This window comes from Lepeophtheirus salmonis, chromosome 3, assembly GCF_016086655.4.
Source record: "Lepeophtheirus salmonis chromosome 3, UVic_Lsal_1.4, whole genome shotgun sequence".
Taxonomy (NCBI): Eukaryota; Metazoa; Arthropoda; class Copepoda; order Siphonostomatoida; family Caligidae; genus Lepeophtheirus; species Lepeophtheirus salmonis.
The window spans coordinates 12627240-12635173 of NC_052133.2; positions in this window are offsets into that span (position 1 = coordinate 12627240).

Here is a 7934-nt window from a genome sequence, read left to right on the forward strand (position 1 = left end):
ACTTTTCTGCTTATAAACACTGTATATATACATATACCTCTAACAACTACCTAAGTATGTATGTATGCAAGGAAAACAAAGAACGGAAGCTGCAATAATTACAATGTTTTGTATATAGTATTAGACGATTTAATTCAACTATCAACAGAGAGGGACTATCTAAGTCAAAACATCCCCTTGATTATCAGGAGCAAACATCCTACGAGGAGACTTCTTTTCAGTTTGTAATTGGATCTAGTTATATCTAGTACTTCCTGACCCATACAACATTTATACTTTTGTGTACCATAGGTGAAATAATTATCATCAGTGTAAGGTACATATACTACATATATCCCTCTATGTACAAAGGTTCATTATACATGATTTATAAACGTTTGTTTTTTTGCTTTTGAAACTCCTTACGTTTGTTCCTCTTTGTCTATCTAGTTGTGGGTTTTTTGTTGTTGTAATATGTCTGTATGTCTCATTCCCTAGCCTAGAAAAGTATATCATTTACGGAAATACCGACTATACATACAGGGTGTTCCATAATTAACGTCATAAAATTAAGATTATTGCATGTAGAGATCTCATTACACTAAAGCTTTACACGGCGTTACCTCGCTATGTATTTTATTGTCAGCTGTCGATTTCCTCCTCTCACTGGATATGTCATGGTTTTTTCATTATTGATTCTTTGTGATAAATGTACAAAGTAATAAGTTATGTAATACTTATGCCCCGTTTCCATAAGGACAGGAATAAAATTTTGTGTTGATCTATTGTCGTATTTATTTGTTAAAGTTAAAGTAAGAAATCCATTAGTATGCAAAGGAAAGGTTGTGTGACGCTATTTTCACTACACTTTATCATTTTTCCTCACCAAGTATGCAACTTTTTCTTCATTTTGTAGAATTCACCCTGTTAATTTAATTAACAGGTTGAATTCATTGAGGTTCTACAATTCATTATTGGTTATGTAAATCGTGTGTACTTTTTAGTTGGCTCGTTTTCTGAAATTGACAATCTGATTTTTTTTTTCTGAACTGGTGTCATTATTATTTAACTCCTGAGTAGAGGACTTCCTCTCCTACTACATTCAATTATATTTAAAACGTGGTTGAACATTTGTGTATTTTCATAAAAGACGGAGAGTAACCATGAGGATTTGTCGTGGAGTTATAATTGCAAGTCTTTGTGAACTCAGAGTAGAAGGGAGGATCGACATCGGTGTAATTCTTGACAATGTCCTTGTTTATAAGTATTGATTATAAGTGATCAAATGAAAGGTCATGACAGCTAAACTGCTCTTCTCAAGAATATTCTTCAAAATAGAATGGTGGATTTTCGGTTCCTTAGTTTTTAAACATGCCCAAAATACACAAGATTTTCATGACTATTAGTTATTCATGGTTGCTCGACGCCACTGGCTGACAAAAAAAGTGTCGCTAATAGGTACTCCTGTGCACAAATATTGACAACGGGTTGTTTTTTCGCCACTTGGATTATATTTATGCCTTACCTACCTCTGAAATATTGCAACAACGTTTTTGTTAGAAGAAATATTGAAGAACGTGAATGGTTTAAAGACAATTTTGAGTACTTTTTCCCACCTTTGCATCTCATCTTGACTTTTGAATTTGGTGTATAATCAAGGACAATTCAGGCTCGCCAATGATTCTTTCATCATAGGAAAAAACTTCTGTAAGACGTTCTGTGTACAAGTTAGGAGTCAGTGAAGAGGCATTTTAAGTTGTTCAGAGGAAGGGTAACCATATTGCATGAAATATTGATCCATTATAGAACAATATTATACAACATAAAATGTATAGATTTCCAATGAACCTTCATAAAAATCCATCAAATGACTTTATGAATAAAAAATACATAACACTTGTATTGAATACTACTTAATGTCAATGATAAACAGTGAACATTTGAACATAATAAAAGTACTTTGTACTAAAAATGTTTAGATTTGTATTTAATCCCACTTTGAAATTCATTAATTCGGTATTTTCCTTAATATTTATGAAAAAAGGCTTTTCATTGCTATCAAAACTTGGTAGTTTATGGATAACATGAATCATTCTGACGTCACATGAAAACGCTCTTTATAACTTTGCTTTGTGTGGGATAGTAATAAAAAAACACGACATAAAAAAAGGAGAAACAAAAAATTCGATAAAAAATGAAACAGGATACACAGAGTTAGTAAAAAATTTATGTCTTTTTTCAATTTAATTAAGTTATATTACAAGGCCAGGCATAAATTTAAGGTCTACATACATTTAAAATATGACAAAAAAATCAAATCAAAGGAACGAATATTTTCAAAGGTCAAATCCAATTGAATGGATTTGTTTTTATGTAATACGCAGGTACTCTTAAGTATATATACAGGATGTTCCAGATTTAGGGTACCCTAAACTTTGAGTTCATCAAATTAATAGTATTGTGGGTATTTTGTTACCGCATTCAGATGTGAATAGTGTCGTATCGGTCTAAGTAATGTATACACGAGGCAGAAATATTGCATAAGTAATCAAATATCAATTAGTCTGTAGTTATTTCGCCTCGATATAAAACCACACAAAGTATTCGAGGTGTTTTTTTAATCTGGACTCGAAGGAGGCTAAAATGGAATGTGTGCTTTAGGCCATTATTGTTAATGAATTAGTGTGTGTATCGGAGTTCTGTCTAGTTGATAGGTGACCTTTCATTGTCTTGGAAGAGTTGACTTCCAACTAGTGAAAGGGCACAGGCTCTAAAACATAGGAAATGTAATCACAAGTCTTTATACGGAGGCCATCAGGATAAAAATCAAAGGAAGCTGTTCTCTTTTACTTGACACCCCTCCTGAAACACCAAGGGACCGACTATTAATCCACTTTGGAGAAGTCCATTGACCCAATGGGACATCTTTTGATGTGGGGGCCGAGATTTGGTCAGTTTTCGTGTTGAATTTTTGGTCACGGTCCCATTTCTTTCCATCCGAACATACAACACACCCTCTCGCTAGGAAAATTTAAATGAATTTTGATATCTTTCCAAATGCTTGGTCCGTGCATTATCGGTGAAGTTCTAACTGTAACAAAAGTTGAGGGAAATCATTCCATGATGCGTATAGATGACTCAATTCATCGGAGTCCTTGACCCATCTTCCTCCATTGTGATTATTGTTCTTGACTTGCTAGCTTTTCAGTAAATTTTAGCTGGAACATTCCGGACGTTCCCCGTATTACAAGCCGATCTTGGATGTTTAGTTATCAACTTGGAATCAATTCATCCAGTCTCTTGAATCTTCTTTATATTAAATTTCACGGAACTGAGACGTATTGAATGTTTAAGTATTTCATTTATTTTATTTTAAGAAGAAAGAATGTGGTTTTAGCGTGTCTTATCCCATAAGTTTTGTTCAATTATCATGTTCTTTATATTTATCATGATCACTAATAGTGTTTTTTAGACCCACGGGTTCAAATTTTTAAAAATTCCGTAACCTAATACGACCTACAAATAAAAATAATACTAAGTAATGAACATGCTAATTTTGCTGAAATATAATTAATCAAATGAAACTTATAGTATAAATGATTAAATGCAGGATTTTCCAGGAAAATAAATATATTTACAGCAATTTCCTGTTTGTGTAAAACCCCGATAAATCCTGGGATCCCCAGAGAGAAACTCTACTATAGATGTTTCCTACTTCACACTGCAAAATAAGTGCAAGAATGATTCACAGACAATTTTTAGCTGTTTTGGGCAAAAACCTTTTTGACTTTTCTGTTCTTTACCCTATCTCAGACCTCTTAACTTTGCAATATGATAGAGTATTGTCGAGGAAGACACCAATGCAGTTTCCAGGCTTAGTATGATGTCAGCTGTGGAAGCAAAAAACCCGGGCAACGTTCTGAATATATACTACACAGAAAAATATATCTCTTGTTCCTATATTTCTCTTCTGTAAAGATTTTGTTACACAAGTTATACATCGTGGAAGATGGGTTTTTTAGAATTTTTTTTTGAAGTGCATTAAGGACGGTACGTAGAGGTTCTACTTTTTGCTGATGCAATATTAATTTTCGGTGAATATATTTATGTACTTTTTACTTCATTTATATCTTTATACAGTAACAAAAGAGATTCAGTGGTTTTCTGCTTTTATTTTAATGTTTTTCTTCAGTTTTTAAGTAAGTTTGTAATAATGACGAGAAGGAAAACCTTCTCTATCAAAAGTATAGATATAATTTATATATATTTTTTTACATTATATAATGGATAAATCTGTCATTTTAAATTTTAATCATAATTTGGAGATACTGAGGAACAAGAATGAAAGATTTATTTTGTTTTCTTCTGGCATTTATTTCTAAAGTAATTTTTCACATCGATATATCAACGCTCCGGCCGTTTGTACGTAAAAAAATATAATAGTATGTTATAAAGTATATAAAATATTACAATTTTATTTATTTTTAACTCATGGGCCCAGCACTGCTAAGCAAATATGCTCAAAATATGGGGAAATACCCAAATATGTCTCAATTGATGAAAGTATGTCCTCATATTTGGAAAGCATTATGCTAAGCAATATATTTGAGTTACCCATTTGATTTGGGTTCAAAATATGAGCAATGTGTTCGAGCAATGGGTAGTTTTATTCTTTTGGTAAATTTAGTAACCAATATTTTTCTATATGGTGTCAACTACACCAACGACTCCCGATAAGGCTTATCAGTTAATGAAGATTAAAGAAATAACAATGACACAATAAATGAAATAATTAACTAAAATAATTTATAGAAACATTAGCCTTCTATTATTGCAAAAGTTAAGGAACACCAAATTTGCTATAGTAGCATCTACCATCAAAACAAACTGGCCTTTTCAGATTTGACATGAAAGATTACTGGATAAGTCACACAGAGAAAGCAAAAGTTTCCAAAGAATACAATGGGAAAACTCTCTTTATTTGTGATAAATGTAAGTTTTGTGTGCATCTAAACTGCTTTAAAAATATTAGATTCAATAGAAAAAACAAATAAAAAAAAACTTATAATAATTGATTTTATTATTTGGTTTATGTAGTTTATGAATATATCTGCCTCAGTTGATAAAAGTTTAAATATTTGTTAGGAAAGTACATTTTTCCTTTTAATCGTGTGATTTTTTTATGTCTATACGGCCGATGCGTAGATATATCTACGTGTTAATAAATTGAAAACTGATGATTCAATTTGGCTCAACCTTTAGCATGAATTGTTTAGGAGCGTTAAAAACAGTGTGTAACGTTTCCGTTCATCTAGGACCAGTTTTTAACTTCCGGCCTTAATGGGTTAAGAAATTTTTTATAACTTTGTGTTTACCTCTTCAACTGATGTTAACCACCTTGACTTTTTAATGTAGAGTATGGTCCAAGGGGAGGCTAATGCAGCTTCCAGCCTGAGCATGGACTCCCTAATGGTAGCTGGAAGGACTACGTCTGCAAAATATTTGGTAAAACGGCTCCATCATATTGTTCATAACATGGGCAAGTACATTGAATGATATATTGGTGGGGATTTTTAAAATAATTTATGGCAAAGATAGGCGAGAATACATACTTAAGAGGGAGAAGTGAACACCACGACGACCTTTTAAATAATGAGCAAAAAAGGAGAAAAACACACCCATCAACCGTTTTTCCTTTTCTATTTGATGACTTTAGTTTTTTCTTTATACCGATCCCTTCGTTAGATATTGGTCAACTGCAGAACAATATTAAATCACTATAAAACAATTAATACATATTCAAAAGCATGCCATAATCGGTGAATATTTTTTTAAATGTGTCTTTATCTTTGAACCACCCTGTTCGAGTGTGTAAATTGAATATACTTTATTCAATACATGACAATTTCAAAGCATGTCCAATCATCTGTTATAGAATATAGTATTTTATTATGAAGTTGTATATGATTTCATGTCAATTCACGTGTTTTATGTATACAAACAACTGTCATACAAACTGCTTTATGCATGACTCAATACTCTCTTTGGACTCTCATTGTCTGTAAATACGAGTAAAAAATATCCTATTTATTAAATATACAATTTCATAACGTTCGTGTTTTTATCTATGGGAAGTCCTTCGTTATGTACAAGGGGTTTTCATTTCCCGGGAAACACATTTTTAAAATCACAGGACCCCGGGAAATATGTACATCCCTGATTTAAATTGTAAATTGTGTGAGATTTAAGTATTTCCTTAAATATTTTAAGAAGAAATAATGGTATAAATGGAGGCAGGGCTGAAGTGAATCATATTGTTGCTACTTCATTTTTGATAGTTTTTAGATGTGTTGGGCTGTAATTGACTTTATTATTTAGTTTGTAGTCCTAATGGAGATGGTAACAGTCTCTGTAGGCTTCTCGGCATTGACACCAGCCCAGATGAGATCGCACATGTATGCCTTTTTTGCTGTTGCTACGACATTTGTAAGCTTAGAGACATGGGATAAAAACAAAACTTGGCTGTACTTGTTTCAGCCTTCGTTTTGTGGCGTATTAAAAACTTTACAATTAAAATAAAATTAGAATAAAATCGTAATTAAATACTACTGCAAGTTCTGTGTTCCCACTCTGTATAAAGAAATGAATGGTGCTTAAATAGCTACATCAACTATTTGAAATAAAGGATGTTTCTGCGTCTCAAACCTGGAGTTTTGTCAAGTTTTGAGTTCGAGTCGAACGTGAAATTGCATTTTAATGAGATTTAAGTCTGATTTGTGTAGGAATCACGAGAGTGTGTCCCCAACAAAGGCTGCCTGTTTTTAAAATCGGATTCCTACAAGACATATCTCCAGCAATTGACTGATAATTTCCTCGTCCTAAAAGGCAAGAGCTGATAATTGTTATCAAAGGGTTGTTAAGAAGCTCTGTATCCATTTTAGTTAGTTGGAGAAGTTACTATAGACATTGCTATTGCTTGTAATAGAAGGATTTACTGTACTATGTGAAAAACTTAGTTAAGGATCGTTACACTCTATTTAATTATTATAGAGGAGCGAACAGGAGGTGCAAATTTATGGAGAGTTAATACACATAGTTGTTATAATCTCATAGAATTAGGAAAATACGTATTTCATACATGAGTTAAATTTCCTTTTGACTATAATGAAAGATAGAGAAGAAAAACACTCGTGGGCTTGAAGAAGGGCGCATACTTTTTACAATAAATATAATAGTTAATCCCATTTGACGATTTTAATGAGTTGCTGAGGAAGTCAAAAAAGACTTAGTGAGCTATTGTTTCATATGGATCAAATCTAATCACCTTCAATGTTTATATTTAAGGGGAAATGGGTTATAAATAAAGTCATCATATTTAAAATGAAAAAAAAAAAAAAAAAAAAAATAGAAAAAGGAAAAAGATTTTTGCATGTGTTCTTTTTTATTCATTATTTAATAGGTCGTACCGGTGTTTAGTCTTGTATCTACCCTTATTTTGCACCAAAATCCAGTTCATTTCCACTTTTTGGTCCTTAAACAATGTAAAATAGAGCCCTTGTGACGTCATTGGGTTTCCCCCTTTATTTAATTGTTCCATTAAATAATAAAATAAATTACGTCACTAAAGAAAAATATAATATTTTTCTATCATAATTGAAACAGGGATGTTGTTAGCAAAATATGTGTAATGATATTAATACATACCTCGTATATCATATTTGGGGTAACTTACCATCAATATTTTTATGAAAAATTTCAACGACCGACAGTTAAGGACGGTCGTAAGCACGGTCAGTTCTAAGGACCAATGTAATCGGTTCTAAGACTGGACTGGATTAAATAAATAGGGGCACACACAACACTAGAGGTGTTAACGTATACCTCTCGCCTATCTTTGCTATAAATTCTTGTAAAATGAAATACCAAATTAGAAATAGATACGAACTTAAATTTAA